This window comes from Pan troglodytes, chromosome 7 (assembly GCF_028858775.2).
Source record: "Pan troglodytes isolate AG18354 chromosome 7, NHGRI_mPanTro3-v2.0_pri, whole genome shotgun sequence".
NCBI lineage: Eukaryota > Metazoa > Chordata > Mammalia > Primates > Hominidae > Pan > Pan troglodytes.
Genome location: NC_072405.2, coordinates 120,191,688 through 120,209,301, shown reverse-complemented (window position 1 = coordinate 120,209,301; position 17,614 = coordinate 120,191,688). Strand labels below are relative to the sequence as shown.

Genomic DNA, 17,614 nt, shown 5'->3' with positions numbered 1-17,614 from the left:
AAGTTCAAAATGGCTGACTAGAAGCAGCTAGTGTGTGCCACTCTCATGGAGAGGAAACAAACTGGAAAGTAAACACTAACGCTTAAAGTAGATCACTTAAGAAATCATGTTAGGATTGATCAAGGGAGCCAGGGGACATAGACAACAGAGACGAGCGATGTTGGGCAGTCACCCACCTGGGACCAGCATGGAGCCAAGAGAAGCTCCCTAACACAGGGAAAGGGTGAGGGAGTAAGAATCCCCAGATGATTCACATGCCCTACAGGGACCTGTGCAATCCTGGGAATGAGAGAACCAGTTTTAGCCCCCTGGACCTCTAGACAGATACAGAGATCCACATGGAGTTTTTTGCAGAGGCACCACTCAAAATCACAGGAAGCCTCACAGGTCTTGTATCCCTGGGCAGCCCAAAACCAGCTGCCATAGCCCTGATGGAGGCCATAGTCACAGTGCCAGGAAGCAGTCAGACTGCTCCACTTCTTGCCAGACAAGGCTCAGCTCCTGCTTCCAGCAAAGTAGCCCCACCCCTTCATGAACTCCGCCAACAGGCACAGCTCTCTGTTCCCCCAGGAAAGACCTGGAGGTCAGTCTGTGCCACTCCACCCATTCCTGTTGATGCTAACTAGCTGGGACAGACTCACAGGCTTGGGCTTCCAGCAGAGTGGCCCTACCCTTGCTTGAACGCTGCAGGTGGGCACAGCTCTGTGTTCCCCTGGGAAACACCCAGGCAGCAGATTGTGTGACTGCCCCCCACCTCACCCTGCCACTGCTCCTAGCAGGCAAGACTTGCCCATTTGGGTGGTGCCCATGCAGGGGAGGAGCCTCCATTCTCAGAACACAGAGAGGTGAGATGACCTGGTTTGTGGGCTGGCCAGGGAACAGGGCATGCCTCCTTTCTCTGGAAGGGAATAGCCTGTCTGCCAGCTGTGACCTCTGCCTGAGAAAGTCCCCAGGCCTGGAACACCTAACAAAGGAAACACGGGTATGGCACCAGTGATTGGGGAGGGGCTCCTCTGATGCCCAGTAGTGGATCTGGTGAGGGCATCGTCTCTCTCTTCCCACTATCACAAAGCACTACTATGGATGTGCTGAAATACAAAATTGCTGCCTAAGAACTGCCAGCCATTACTCTTAAGCACCATCTACTGGATTTCAGCCCAAATTACAACACCAAAAATATTTCGCTATTAAGTAAAATAAGTGTTACTTCAATTAAAAAAAAATAACATATTTTGGCAGTGTACAAAGCCTGTGAAACCTATTGCAAAAATCCAGCCATATATAAAGGATCCGGTACAGAGATTTAGCAAACTGAAAACACCCACAAACAAAGCTAACTGAGTCTAATTTATCTTACATCATAAAGGAACCCCAGCCCTCTCAGATGAGAAAGAATCAGTACAAGAATTCTTACAATTTAAAAAGCCAGAATGTCACTTTATCTCCCATGGAACACAATATCCCCAAGCAATGGTTCTTAACCAGATTGAAATGACTGAAAGGATATACATAGAATTCAGAATCTGGATGGTAAGGAAGCTCATTGAGATGCAGGAGAAAGTTGAAACCCAATCCAAGGAATCCAAGGAGTCAAGTAAAACTATCCAGAAGCTGAAAAACAAAATATCCATTTTAAGAAAGAACTAAAGTGAAATTCTGTAATTAAAGAATTCTCTACAAGAATTTTAAAATACAGTCAGAAGCATTAACATCGGAAGAGACCAAGCTGACGAAAGAATCTCAGTGTTCAAAGATGGGTTCATTGAATCAATTCAGTTAGACAAAAACAAAGAAAAAAGAATTTTTAGAAAATAAAATCTTTGAGAAATATGAGATTATGTAAAGAGACCAAAGCTACAACTCATTGGCATTCCAGAGAGAGAAGGAGAGAGAGTAGGCACTTTGAAAAACATTTGAGTATATAGTCCATGAAAATTTCCCCAATCTCACTAGAGACTGAGAGGTTGACATGCACATTAAAGAAATACAGAGAAGCCCTGCAAGATACGATACAAGATGACCATCTGTGTTGAGATGAAAGTTTATAGTGCTAAACACCTTCATAAAGAAGTTAGAATAATATCAACTTACATGACACCTAGAGGAACTAGAAAACACAAACGAGCAAACCAACCTCAAAGCTAAAAGATGAAAATAAATAACTAAAATTAGAGAAGAACTTAACGAAATTGAGTCCATGAAATAGATCAATGAAACCAAGAGTTGGTTATTTAAAGGAATAAACCAGATTGATAGGCAGTAGCTAGATTAACAAAGAAAAAAGAAGATCCAAATAAATACAATCAGAAATAACAAAAATGGCATTAAAACTGATCCTACAGAAATATAAAGTTCCTCAGAGACTACTATGAACACCTACATGTGCAAAAATTCAAAAATCTAGATGAAATGGATAAATTTCTTGAAACAAACTCTCAAAACTGAACCAGGAAGAAAGTGAAAATTGGAAAAGACCAATAACAAGCACTGATACTGAATCACTAATAATAATAATAAAAAAACCTACCAACCAAAAGAAGCCCTGAACCAGATGGACTCACAGCTGAATTCTAGTAGACATACAAAGAAGAACTTGTGCCAATGCTGATAAAACTGTTCCAGAATATTGAGCAAGAGTGACTCCTATTTAACTAATTAAATAGCTAGCTTCTTCATAGCAAAAGAAACTATCAACAGAGCAAACAGACAACCAACAGAATGGGAGAAAGTATTTGCAAACTATGCATCCGACAAAGGTCTAACATCCAGAAACTATAAGGAACTTAAACAAATCAAAAAACAAAAAACAATCCTATTTCAAAATAGACAAAAGGCATGAGTAGACACTTCTCAAAAGAAGATACGCACATGGCCAACAAACATATGAAAAACTTCTCCGCGTCACTAATCATCAGAGAAATGCAAATCAAAACCACAATGGAATAATATCTCACACCAGTCAGAATAGCTATGATAAAAAAGTCAAACAATAACAGATACTGGTGAGGCTGTGGAGAAAGGAAACATTTATACACTGTTGGTGGGGATGTAAATTATGTCTGTCATTGTGGAAAGAAGTTTAAAGAATTCTCAAAGAACTTAAAACAGAACTACCATTAGCTCCAGCAATCCCACTATTTGGTACATATCCAAAGAAAAACTAATTTATTCTACCAAAAAATACATGCACTTGTATGTTCATTTCAGTGCAATTCACAATAATAAAGATGTGGAATCAACCTACGTGTCCATCAGTGGTGGACTGGATAAAGAAAATGTGGTTCCATATACATCATGGGATACCATACAGTCATAAACAAGAACAAAATCATGTTCCTTGAAAAAACATGGATTCAATTAAAGCCCATTATCCTAAACAAATTAATGCCGGCACAGAAAACCAAATACCACATGTTCTCACTTATAAGTAGGAGCTAAAACATTGAATACACAGGAACATTAAGATGGAAACAATGGACACTGGAGACTACTAGAGAGCAGAAGGAAGGAGGAGACTGGCTGAACAATTACATACTGGGTACCATCCTCATTACCTGGGTGATGGGACCACCCATACCACAAACCTCAGAATCACACAATATACCTACATAACAAACTTGCACATGTAATCCCTGAATCCAAATTTTATTTTTCTAAAAAAGGTAAACAGATTGGGAAAGAAGAATAAAACTGTCTTTGTTCACAGAAGACACGATCATTTCCATAGGAAATCTAAATGAATCTTTTAAAACTCCTGGAACAAATAAGTGTTTATAACAAAGTTGCAGGACACAAGATTAAGATACAAATGTCAATCACTTTCCTATATATAATCCTTTTCCCATTTGCCCAAAGAATATTCACCAGTGGGGTTTGCAGCTGCAGCGTTTACTCCAAGCTAACTTTGCCACAAAGTATCTTGCTTTTATTATTTTCACATCATTCGAGTATATCAGCTTTGGAAACAAAAGACATCATTCTATTTATTGCATTCTCTTTTTAGTAGTGGTATTTCCACTTAGAAAATATAGTATATCTCAATCACTGAAAATGTCAAATCCTAGAAAATATAGCATTCCTACACACGATATTAACATCATTCTTGAGTTGTAATTTGCCAAAGAATAATTTGATGAATCTGATTTTTCTGAAATAGACAACTCTGATAATTCAGACAATTCTGATGTTAGCTCTGTTTAGAAATAGATCCAAGAACAGGTTTTACATTTTATTTTCATATTGAAGATCAGTCAGATTTGTTTCAGCCTCAAAGAGTGTGTTTATGCAGAATTAAATGAGCATTGGCAGTGAGCTGCATTTTTTTTTCTAAACAGGAAAACAGATAAGCAAGGAACAAATGAAATTTGAAATTAAAACACAATGTCATTTACATTAGTACCCACAAAAATGAAATGCTTAGGTACAAATCTAACAAAATATATATATGATCTAATACATATTTATACAAAATACATGTAAGGTCATAAACTGATGAAAAAAATCAAAGAAGAACTAAATAAGTGGAGAGATATACTATGTTCATAGATACGAAGATAATATTGACAAATGGTCCGTTTTTCCCAACTTGATCTATAGACTTGAGGCAACCTTAATAAAAATCCCAGCAAGTTATTATGTAGATATCAAAAATCTGATTCCAAGGTTTATATAGGGGACAAAAGATGAATAGCCAACACAATATTGAATGAGAAGAACTAAGTTAAAGGATTGACACTATGTGACTTCAAGATTTACAGTAATCAAGACAATGTGGTATTGGCAAAAGAATAAAGAAAGCTGTCCATGGGACAGAATTTGAGCCCAGAAATGGACTTACATAAATATAATCAACTAATCTTTGACAAAGAAGCAAAGGCAACATAATAAAGAAAATAGAGTAGTTTTCAACAAATGGTGCTGCAACAACTATGTATCCACAAGCAAATAAATAAATTTAGGAACAGACCTCATACAGACATACCCAGAATAATGTTTAGGCAAATATATGGGCACCCATTGTCCCGGTAAAGTTGATGCATAAAAATAACCATTATAACATGTAAACAAGTGAAGAAGCTGGAGTACCCATAGATACAGAAATTTACCGAAGGCCACACAATAAAATAGGGATCCGAAAGACATTCTCTGGTTTACCTCTCAAAGTTCCTAATTCTTCCTTTTCATCATTCTGCCTTAAAGTCAAATAGAATTAGGTATTTTACAGTATTACATTAACGGACAGCATTAGGTAATGTCACGAAACATTTTTCGTAATAAAAAATTGCTCTTGAACTTTATAGTAATTACTTCTGGTATCTCTAAAGAAAATTACAAGTCCCATAAATTAAGAACCACCAAGGATATTCTTTCTCTAAAACTGTGATAGGAGTCTGTGAATATCTGAGTTTAAACCAGGATGAACATGAGTGTCAGATACTAAACAAAGATAAAACAAGAGCTATTAACACTGATAAGGAAAAAATGTGCTATAATGAACGTCTAAGTGTCATTGTCACTCAAACTGACCCAGGTTTACCAATAAATTATTACATTATTTTTCATGTTTATCACTGGGACAGATAGCTAATTATTGTATTAGTCAGTGTTCTCCAGAGAAACAGAACCAACAGGATATGTGTGTGTGTGTGTGTACATGTGTAATTGCCTCACACTATTGTAGAGGCTGGCAAGTACAAAATCTGCAAGGCAGCCTAGGAGGCTGGAGACCCAGAGAACAGTTGCAGTTCAAGTCTGAAGGTAGTCTGCTGGCAGAATTTCCTCTTCCTTGGGGAGCTCAGTCTTTTTCTTAAGGTCTTCAGCTGACTGCATGAGGTGCATCCACATTATGGAGGACAATCTGTTTTACTCAAAGTGTACTGATTTAAATGTTGATTTTATAAAAAAAAAAAAAAAAAACCTTCAGAGAAACATCTAGAAGAGTGTTTGACCAAATATCTCGGTACTGTGGCTTAGCCAAGCTGACATATAAAATTGATCATCACATTTTTCTATGAAAAATATATACAATATAATTTGTTATTAAGGGATTTCAAATTAAAACAACAAGATATCACTACATACTTAAAATCTGACAATGCTCAATGCTATAAAGGATTCAGAGAAACAGGAATTCTTATTCTTTGTTTGTGGGACTGCAAAATGAAACAGCCACTTTGGAAGACAATTTGGCAGTTTCTTGGCTTAAAAAGCTAAACGCAGACTGACATATGATCTAAAAATCACGCTGTTAGGTATTACCAAATTGATTTGAAAACTTATGTCTACCTAAAAATTTGTATGCAAATATGCATAGCAGCTTTATTGATAATGACCAAAACCTAGAAGCATCCAAGATATCCTTTAATAGGTTAAGGTATAAACAAACTGTGACACATACATTCAATGAGCTATCAAAATACAAAAAGATTTGGGGGAACCTGAAATGCAGATTTCTAAGTGAAGCAATCAAATCTGAAAAGGATACATATGGCATGATTCCAATTATATGACATCCTGGAAAAAGCAAAAACTATAGAGTCAATAAAAAGCCAATAAAAAGACACCAGGGCTTGGTGGCAGGGGAGGGGATAAATATGTGAAGCACAGGGGTTTTCTACAGCAGTGAAATATTTCTGTATATTATACTGGTGTATATATGACATTATGCACTTGTCGATACTCATAAAGATTTACAAAACAAAAAACTATAATTTTTGCAAATTTAAAAAATAAAAATTTAGAAGGTTATTAGGAAGGAAAGCAAACTCTGACAAATGAATCTAAGTATATTACAAATGTATGAAACTCTGAAGATAGAGGTAAAAGTGCTGACTTAAGTAACTTTAGAAATAAGTGGATTTCATAAGACTAAAAGCAAAAAGAACTGGACATAAGGACAGGGCTCTAGTAGATAAAGCTGTTCCCCATGAAGGTAGGTGTTAACAATTTTAATACTGCTACATATCTACATTGACTTTGAACAATTAAGTAAAAGCCTGGTGGATGGCTGCAGGTTTCTCAGTGTTGGAGGAAAGCAAGGGGAGGAGGCTAGAATAATCCATGTGGTAATTGATTAGAGTTAAACATATCAGTTTAATCTGAGTATACTAAAAGATGGTTACATAGTGTAATATTTATGGATATGTATAAATAAATGACTTAGCACATACTCATATATCTATGCTTTGTCAGCTGAGAGGGTATATTAGTTCATTTTCATGCTGCTGATAAAGACATACACAAGACTGGGAAGAAAAAAAGGTTTAATTGGACTTACAGCTCCACATGGCTGGGGAGGCTTCAGAATCATGGCAGGAGGTAAAAGGCACTTCTTACATGGCAGCGGCAAGAGAAAATCAGGAAGAAGCAAAAGTGGAAATGCCTGATAAACCCATCACATCTCATGAGACTTACTCACTATCACAAGAATAGCATAGGAAAGACCGGCCTCCATGATTAAATGACCTCACCCTGGGTCTCTCCCGCAACATTTGGTAATTCTGAGAGATACAATTCAAGTTGAGATTTACATGGGGACACAGCCAAACCATATTATTCCACCCCTGACCCCTCCAAATCTCATGTCCTTATGTTTCAAAACCAATCATGCCTTCCCAACAGTCCCCCAAAGTCTTAACTCATTTCGGCATTAACCCAAAAGTTCACAGTACAAATTCTCATCTGAGAGAAGGCAAGCCCCTTCCACCTATGAGCCTGTAAAATCAAAAGCAAGCTAGCTACTTCCTAGATACAATGCGGATATAGGTATTGGGTAAATACAGCCATTCCAAATGGGAAAATTGACTAAAACAAAGGAGTTACAGGCCCCATGCAAGTCTGAAATCCAGTGGGGCAGTCAAATTTTAAAGCTCCAAAATGATCTCCTTTGACTCCAGGTCTCACGTTCAGGTCACATTGATGCAAGACGTAGGTTCCCATGATCTTGGGCAGCTCCACCCCTGTGGCTTTGCAGGGTACAGCCTCCCTCCCAGCTGCTTTCATGGTACGGCATTGAGTGTTTGTAGCTTTTCCAGGCACATGGTGCAAGCTGTCGGTGGATCCACCATTCTGGAGTCTGGAGGACGGTGACCTTCTTCTCACAGCTCCACTAGGCAGTGCTCCAGTATGGACTCTGTGTGGGGTCTCCAACCCCACATTTCCCTTCTGTACTGCCCTAGCCGAGGTTCTCCATGAGGGCCCCACCCCTGCAGCTAACTTTTCCTTGGGCATCCATGCACTTCCATACATCTTCTGAAATCTAGGTGGAGGTTCCCAAACCTCAATTCTTGACTTCCGTGGACCCACAGGCTCAAGACCACATGAAAGCTGCCGAGGCTTGGGGCTTTCATTCTCTGAAGCCATAGCCTGAGCTCTACATTGGCTCCTTTCAGCCATGACTGGAGTGGCTGGGACACAGCGCACCAAGTCCCTAGGCTGCACACAGCATGGGAACCCTGGGCCTGGCCCACAAAACCACTTTTTCCTCCTGGGTCTTCAGGCCAGTGATGGGAGGGGCTGCCATGAAGGTCTCTAACATGGCCTGGACACATTTTCCCCATGGTCTTGGGGATTAACATTAGGCTCCTTGCTACTTATCCAAATGTCTGCAGCTGGCTTGAATTTCCCCTCAAAATAATGGGTTTTTCTTTTCTACTGCATTGTCAGGCTGCAAATTTTCTGAACTTTTATTCTCTGTTTCCCTTTTAAAATGGAATGCTTTTAACAGCACCCAAGTCACCTTTCAAATGCTTTGCTGCTTAGAAATTTCTTCTGCCAGATACCCTAAATCATCTCTCTCAAGTTAAAAGTTCCACAAATCTCTAGGGCAGAGGCAAAATGCCACCAGTCTCTTTGCTAAAAGATAACAAGAATCACCTTTGCTCCAGTTCCCAACAAGTTCCTCATCTCCATCTGAGACCACATCAGGCTGGACCTTATTGTTCATATCACTATCAGCATTTTTGTCAAAGCCATTCAACAAATCCCACATTTTCCTTTCTTTTCCTGAGCCCTCCAAACTGTTCCAACCTCTGCCTGTTACCCAGTTCCAAAGTCACTTCCACATTTTTGGGTATCTTTTCAGCAACGCCCCACTCTACTGGTACCAATTTACTATATTAGTCTATTTTTATGCTGCTGATAAAGACATATCCAAGACTGGAAAGAAAAAGAGGTTTAATTTGACTTACAATTCCCCATGGTTGGGGAGGCCTCAGAATCATGGTGGGAGGTTAAAGGAACTTCTTACATGGTGGCAGCAAGAGAAAATGAGGAAGAAGAAAAAGCAGAAACCCCTGATAAACCCATCAGATCTCATGAGACTTATTCACTGACCTTCACCTGGGTCCCTCCCACAACAAATGGAAATTCTGAGATATAAAATTCAAGTTGAGATTTGGGTGGGGATACAGATAAACCATATCAGAGGGCCCAGAAGAAACAGCAGTCCAGTAATTGAGCACAGGTAGTGTCCAGATCTTGGTTTCTAAAACCATTCTCAAAAAATAAAAATAAATAAAATTCAACAGAGATACTTGGATAAATGGCTAATTCTAGGCCAGGAAAGGAACTACACAAGATAAGTCTGGAGCATTTTGTAATGCCAGAGAGTAAAAAAGTGCACGCAAAAAAATTTATTAAAAACCCAAACCAGAAACACCATATACATTGTAGATCTATGTCAAAGGGAGCCAACTGCTATAAAAGTTCCCAATAGCTGAAGCTGAAACAATCTGAGCAACAATATATCAAAGAGTGTTGTATCATAACTCACAGTATAAAATAAATATCAGTCCATATTGGCATAAATGTTTGAATAAATTAATAAATGTCAGAGAAAAGACAAATCTTTCCTGCAGAAAATAATCCAAATAATTTATTAAGATAATCCATCCCATAAAATGGGAAGCCTAGCTTCCCACTCCATAAATGTTGGCTTTTCATAGGGCTTTTCACAGAAAGTTTACAGCATAGACAATGGAAAAGAAAACAGATTACAGTAAAGAAACATAACAAACACTGTTTTAGCTATGTGTGCAGGGTCAATACCAATAATCATAAATCACATTGATAGTATATACCTGTGATGGTTAATACTGAATGTCAACTTGATTGAATTGAAGGATGCAAAGTATTGATTCTGGGTGTGTCTGTGAGGGTGTTGCCAAAGGAGATTAACATTTGAGTCAGTGGGCTGGGGAAGGCAGATCCACCCTTAATCTGGTGGGCACAATCTAATCAGCTGCCAGGGAATATAAAGCAGGGAGAAAAACATGAAAGAGAGAGAGACTGGCCTAGCCTACCAGCCTACATATTTCTGCATGGAATACCTCCTGCCCTCAAACATTGGACTCCAAGTTCTTCAGTTTTGAGACTCAGGCTGGCTATCCTTGTTCCTCAAGCTTGCAGACAGCTACTGTGGGATCTTGTGATTGTGTAAGTAAATACTTAATAAACTCATATATATATATATATATATATATATATATATATGAGGAACAGAGGAACAGAATATTAAGGATAAAGTTCTTTCATTGGTTTTGGGGTTTCTGGAGTTGGCTGCTTATGAATAGACCCAAAAATACTAAGGACTCTACTTCTAATAGTATAGAGAACACTGATAGTACTTGGCATAAACTGTTTAGAGAGTTATGCAAAATAAATGCATTTGACACTTCTGATTCACTGCTCATGAGAGGCAAGAAATTTAGCGTTTAGTGACTCTATACATAATACTTTTGACCATATGTGGAGAACCAAGGAATATAATGTAGCTGGTTGGTTGCTCCTAAGTTCAGTGAACAAAGTGATGAAAGAAAATGATGAACTTGAGGATTCTGTCCTCCAGCTTCAAAAGGAGATACTGAGCCTCAAATCTGCTAAGATTGCCCTGAGAGTCTTATCTCTTGTAGAGAAAGAGCTGAAATTGTGGAAAGACAGACTCAAGCTCTTATTATGCGAGTGGCTGACCAGCAACGAAAGATGCATGCATGGCCTTGCCAGGTGTCTATTGTTAAAGTGAGGGCATTGATTGGAAAATAATGGGACCCTGCAACTTGGAATGGGGATGTGTGGGAGGACGCTGATGGACCTGGGGACACTGAGTTTGTGAACTCTGATGAACCTTTTTTGCCAGAGAGAACACCTTCCCCATTCTCAGTAGAGGCAGCATCTCCTCCCCGACTCATCCCGCCATCAGTCTTTCCACCTTTGCCTGAGGAGATAAACTCTGTGCTGCCTGAAGCAACAGTGATGGCCTCCCCTGAGGCAATTTCCAGGCAAAATAATGTTGATTTTCCTCAGGAGCCACCCCAATACCCCTGTTTGCTTCTAGACCTATAACTAGACTCAAGTCCTAGTGGGCTTCGAGAGATGAGGTTGACCCATGAGAAGGTGTGCTACATTCGAAAAGAACTGCTTGAGTTCTATAATTTATATAAACAGAAATCTGGAGAACAGGCATGGGAATGAATATTAAGGATATGGCATAAGCTCTTCTCTGTATGTCAGATCTAACAGTGGGAACCACAGTCACTCAACTATAAAACCTAAATACAATGGGAAAAATTGGATCATGAGGTAGCAGAAGCCTAGTGGTGGCACTCGACTATCAGAAACAAGGTTGGCGTGGCTACTGTAATGGACAGCAGAGACAAAAGAGCAATCAGAATAGTCTGACTCATGTAGAGCTCTGGCATTGGCTAATTAATCACAGTGTTCCTAGAAGTGAAAATGATAGGGAGCCTACTGCATTCCTGCTTAATTTATACAAGGAGAAAACTTCTAGGTCAAATGGACAAAAGACTAATTTGAATTATAAAAACAGAGAATCAGGGCCCCTCAATCAATTTCCAGACTTGAGCCAGTTTACAGACCCAGAACCCCTTGAATGAAGAGGAGGCCAGGTCCCCTTGAGGAAGGACCCCACTACATTATTGACAATTTATGCAGTGAATCTCTCTCCCATCCTTCTCGAAGGAGACCTCCAGCCTTTTACCAGGGTAATTGTGCATTGGGGAAAGGAAAATGATCAGACATTTCAGTGACTACTGGATACTGGTTCTGAGCTGACATTGATTCCAGATGACCCAAAACGTCATTGTGGTCCTCCAGTTAAAGTAGGGGCTTATGGAGGTCAGGTAATTAATGGAGTTTTAGCTATATCTGACATACAGTGGGTTCAGTGGGTCCCCAGACTCATCCTGTGGTCATCTCTCCAGTGCCAGAATGTATAATTGGCATGGACATACTTAGCAGCTGGCAGAACCCCCATATTGGTTCCCTGATTGGTAGAGTGAGGGCTATTTTGGTGAGAAAGGCCAAATGGAAGCCATTAGAGCTACCTATACCTAAAAAAATAGTAAATCAAAAACAATATCACATCCCTAGAGGGATTACAGAGATTAGCACCACCATCAAGAACTTGAAAGACACAGGGGAGGTGATTCCCACCACATCCCCATTCAGGTCTCCCATTTGGCCTGTGCAGAAGACAGATGGATCTTGCAGAATGACAGTGGATTATTGTAAGCTTAACCAACTGGTGACTCCAATTGCAGTTGCTGTACCAGATGTGGTTTCACTGCTTGAACCAATTAACACATCTCCTGGTACCTGGTTTGCAGTCATTGACTTGGCAAATGCCTTTTTCTCCATTCCTATTCATGAGGCCCACGAGAAGCAATTTGCCTTCAGCTAGCAAGGCCAGCAATATGTCTTTAATGTCCTACCTCAGGAATATAACAACTCTCCAGCTTTGTGTCATGATCTTATTCGGAAAGACCTTGATCGCTTTTCACTTCTGCAAGATATCACACTGGTCCATTACATTGATGACATTAAGCTGATTGGATCCAGTGAGCAAGAAGTAGCAAACACACTGGACTTATTGGTGAGATATTTGCATACCAGAGGACAGGCAATAAATCTGACTGAAATTCAGGGACCTTCTACCTCATTACAATTTCCAGGAGTCCGGTGGTGTGGGACCTGTCAAGATATTCCTTCTAAGGTAAAGAATAAATTGCTGAATTTGGCCCCTCCTATAACCAAGAAAGAGGCACAATGCCTAGTGAGCCTATTTGGATTTTGGGGGCAACACCTTCCTCATTTGAGTATGTTACTCTGGCCCATTTATCAAGAGACCTGAAAGGCTGACAGTTTTGAGTGGGATCCGGAATAGGAGAAGGCTCTGCAACAGGTCCAGGCTTCTGTGCAAGCTGCTCTGTCACTTGGGCCATATGACCTGGCAGAGCCAATGGTGCATGAGGTGGCAGATAGGGATGCTTTTTGGAGCCTTTGGCAGGTCCCTATAGGTGAATCATAGCGGAGGCCTCTAGGATTTTGGAGCAAGGCCCCACAATCTTCTTCAGATAACTATTGTTCTTTTGAGAGACAGCTCTTGGCCTGTTACTGGGCTTTGGTGGAAACTGAACGTTTGACTACGGATCATCAAGTCACCATGACAGCTGAACTGCCTATCATGAACTGGGTGCTTTCTGACCCATCTAACCATAAAGTTGGTCGTGCACAGCTGCATTTCATCATCAAATGGAAGTGGTATATACATGATCGGGCTCAAGCAGGTCCTGAAGGCACAAGTAAGTTACATGAGGAAGTGGTTCAAATGCCCATGGTCTCCACTCCTGCCACCCTGCCTTCTCTTCCCCAGACTGCACCAATGGGCTCATGGGGAGTTTCCTATGATCAGTTGACAGAGGAAGAGAAGACTAGGGCCTGGTTCACAAATGGTTCTGCACGATAAGGAGGCACCACCCGAAGGTGGACAGCTGCAGCACTACAGCCCCTTTCTAGAACATCACTGAAGGACAGCGGTAAAGGGAAATCTTCCCAGTGGGCAGAACTTTGAGCCATGCACCTGGCTGTGCACTTTGCATGGAAGGAGAAATGGCCAGGTGTGTAATTATATAGTGATTCATGGGCTGTACCCAGGGGTTTGGCTGGATGGACAGGGATTTGGAGAAAGCATGATTGGAAAATAGGTGACAAAGAAATTTGAGGAAGAGGTATGTATGTGAATGGACCTCTCTGAGTGGTCAAAAACCGTGAAGATACTTGTATCCCATGTGAGTGCTCATCAACAAGTGGCCTCAGCAGAGGAGGATTTTAATAACCAAGTGGATAGGATGACCTGTTCTGTGGACACCACTCAGCCTATTTATCAAGCCACCCCTGTCATTGCCCAATGGGCCCATGAACAAAGTGTCCACGGTGGCAGGGATGGAGGTTACACATGGGCTCAGCAACATGGATTTCCACTCACCAAGGCTGACCTGACTGCAGCTACTGCTGAGTGCCCAATTTTCCATTAGCAGAGACCAACACTGAGCCCTCGATGTGGCACCATTTCTCGGGGTGATCAGCCAGCTACCTGATGGCAGGTTGATTATGTTGGACCTCTTTTTTTTTTTTTTTTTTTTTTTTTTTTTGAGACGGAGTCTCACTCTGTCGCCCAGGCTGGAGTGCAGTGGCGCGATCTCGGCTCACTGCAAGCTCCACCTCCCGGGTTCACGCCATTCTCCTGCCTCAGCCTCCCGAGTAGCTGGGACTACAGGCGCCCACTACCACGCCCGGCTAATTTTTTTTGTATTTTTAGTAGAGACGGGGTTTCACCATGTTAGCCAGGATGGTCTCGATCTCCTGACCTCGTGATCCGCCCGCCTCGGCCTCCCAAAGTGCTGGGATTACAGGCGTGAGCCACCGCGCCCGGCCTATGTTGGACCTCTTCCATCACAGAAAGAGCAGAGGCTTGTCCTCACTGGAATAGACACTCCAGATATGGGCTTGCCTATTCTGCATGCAATGCTTCTGCCAAGACCATGGACTCACGGAATGTATTATCTGCCATTATAGTATTCCACACAGCATTGCCTCTGACCAAGACATTCACTTTACAGCTAAAGAAGTGCGGCAGTGGGCTCATGCTCATGAAATTCACTGGTCATACCATGTTCTCCATCATCCTGAAGCAGCTGGATTGATAGAACGGTGGAATGGCCTTTTGAAGTAACAATTATAATGTCAACTAGGTGACAATAGTTCGCAGGGCAAACTAGGTGACAATAGTTCGCAGGGCAAACTAGGTGACAATAGTTCGCAGGGCAAACTAGGTGACAATAGTTCGCAGGGCAAACTAGGTGACAATAGTTCGCAGGGCAAACTAGGTGACAATAGTTCGCAGGGCAAACTAGGTGACAATAGTTCGCAGGGCAAACTAGGTGACAATAGTTCGCAGGGCAAACTACGTGACAATAGTTCGCAGGGCAAACTAGGTGACAATAGTTCGCAGGGCAAACTAGGTGACAATAGTTCGCAGGGCAAACTAGGTGACAATAGTTCGCAGGGCAAACTAGGTGACAATAGTTCGCAGGGCAAACTAGGTGACAATACTTTGCAGGGCAAACTAGGTGACAATACTTTGCAGGGCAAACTAGGTGACAATACTTTGCAGGGCAAACTAGGTGACAATACTTTGCAGGGCAAACTAGGTGACAATACTTTGCAGGGCAAACTAGGTGACAATAGTTTGCAGTTCTCCAGAAGGCCGTGTGTGTTCTGAATAACCAGCATCCAACATATGGTACTGTTTTTCCCATAGCCAGGATTCATAGGTCTAGGAATCAAGGGGTGGAAGTGAAAGTGGCACCACTCACCATCACCCCTACTGATCCACTAGCAAAATTTTTGCTTCCTGTTCCTGCAACATTATTTTCTACTGACCTAGAAGTCTTAGTTCCAGAGGAAGGAATGCTGCCACCAGGGGACACAACAATGATTCCATTAAACTGGAAGTTACCATTGCCACCTGGACACTTTGGGCTCCTCCTACCTTTAAGTCAACAGGCTAAGAAGGGAGTTACAGTGTTGGCTGGGGTGATTGACCCAGACTGTTAAGATGAAATCAGTCTACTACTCCGTAACGAAGGTAAGAAAGAGTATGCATTCAATACAGGAGATCTATTAGGGCGTCTCTTAGTATTACCCTGCCCTGATTAAGGTCAGTGGAAAACTACAACAGCCCAATCCAGGCCGGACTACAAATGGTCCAGACCCCTCAGGAATGAAGGCTTGAGTCACTCCACCAGGAAAAAAACCACAACCTGCTGAGGTGCTTGCTGAAGGCAAAGGGAATACAGAATGGGTAGTAGAAGAAGGTAGTCATCAATACCAGCTTCGACCACGTGACCAGCTGCAGAAATGAGGATTGTAACTGTCATGAGTATTTCCTCTTTCTGTTGTTAAAAGCATGTTTGTGCATGTATACACTTGTACTAAGAAAATCTCTTCATTTTATTCCCTTTTCCTTTATCATGTGACATAAAATTTATTGACTTCATATCAGCATTTAAGTATTATTAACTTTATGTAATAGTATTTGGGTTGGGGATTGGTGTGTTTCCAGTCGTATGAAGGATAGTTGTATTATGTTAGGTGTAATTATGACCTTATTATTGTCTTTATTTGAAAATTATGTATTATCTTAGGAGATGAGTATGGGTTCAAGTTGAAAACGGGTAGACTTGTGATGGTTAATACTGAGTGTCAACTTGATTGGATTGAAGCATGCAAAATATTGATCCTGGGGTGTGTCTGTGAGGGTGTTGCCAAAGGAGGTTAACATTTGAGTCAGTGGGCTGGAAAAAGCAGACCCACCCTGAACCTGGTGGGCGCAATCTAATCAGCTGCCAGCGAATATAAAGCAGGCAGAAAAACGTCAAAAAGAGAGAGACTGGCCTAGCCTCCCAGCCTATATCTTTCTCCCTGCTGGATGCTTCCTGCCCTCTAACATTGGACTCCAAGTTCTTCAGTTTTGAGACTTGGACTGGCTCTCCTTGCTCCTCAAGCTTGCAAACAGTCTATTGTGGGACCTTGTCCTCCCTATAATTAAAAATTGTATTAAGGCTTAATTATTTTTTCAAATTTATGTCTAAGTCTGTTTCACAAGGAGCTACCTATTGACCTTTGCTGATTATACTAGTTATTGACTGTTATTTGAGACAGCAAATCTTCAACTGAACTTCAATATCATACACTGAAAAGCAACAGTTTTTGGACTCAAGACAAATTTGGAGTGTAATCACAATCTTGCCATGTTGGCATTTTTCCTTCTTTTCAAATAGGCATAAAAAGAGAATAATTTATGTTTGTCATAAAGAGTAGAGATGAAGTATATAAAAAGTAGGGTACTTATTATATGCTCAATACACAATACATTTTATTATATTCATGGAAAAATATGTAGGCAGTATTTAAAAATTGCATGAAACATTTTATTGTCATTTTTCTGTTACATTATATTCACATATAATTTATAAGTTTTAGACCAAAATTTTATTTTTGCAATTTTCATTTTAAACCTAAACACTATATTATATATAGTGTTTTATATATAATAAGATATATATCTATATCTATCTATATATATTCTATTAGTCTTGTTCCTCTAGAGAACCCTGACTAATACCTTTGATATGATTTTTTGAAAATGAAATTTTACCTCTGTGATCTTCCTTCCAAAACCCATAACCCCAGTCTAATCGTGAGAAAAACAATGGGCAAATTTTAAGAGAGTAGAATCCTACAATAGTCTGCCATA

At 40.5% G+C, this 17,614-nt stretch overlaps 1 pseudogene; it reads left to right on the top strand.

The window, feature by feature from the left end:
• The first annotated feature begins 338 nt into the window (after positions 1-338).
• On the top strand, positions 339-16,228 carry LOC129135755 (uncharacterized; annotated as a pseudogene).
• The last annotated feature ends 1,386 nt before the right edge of the window (positions 16,229-17,614 follow it).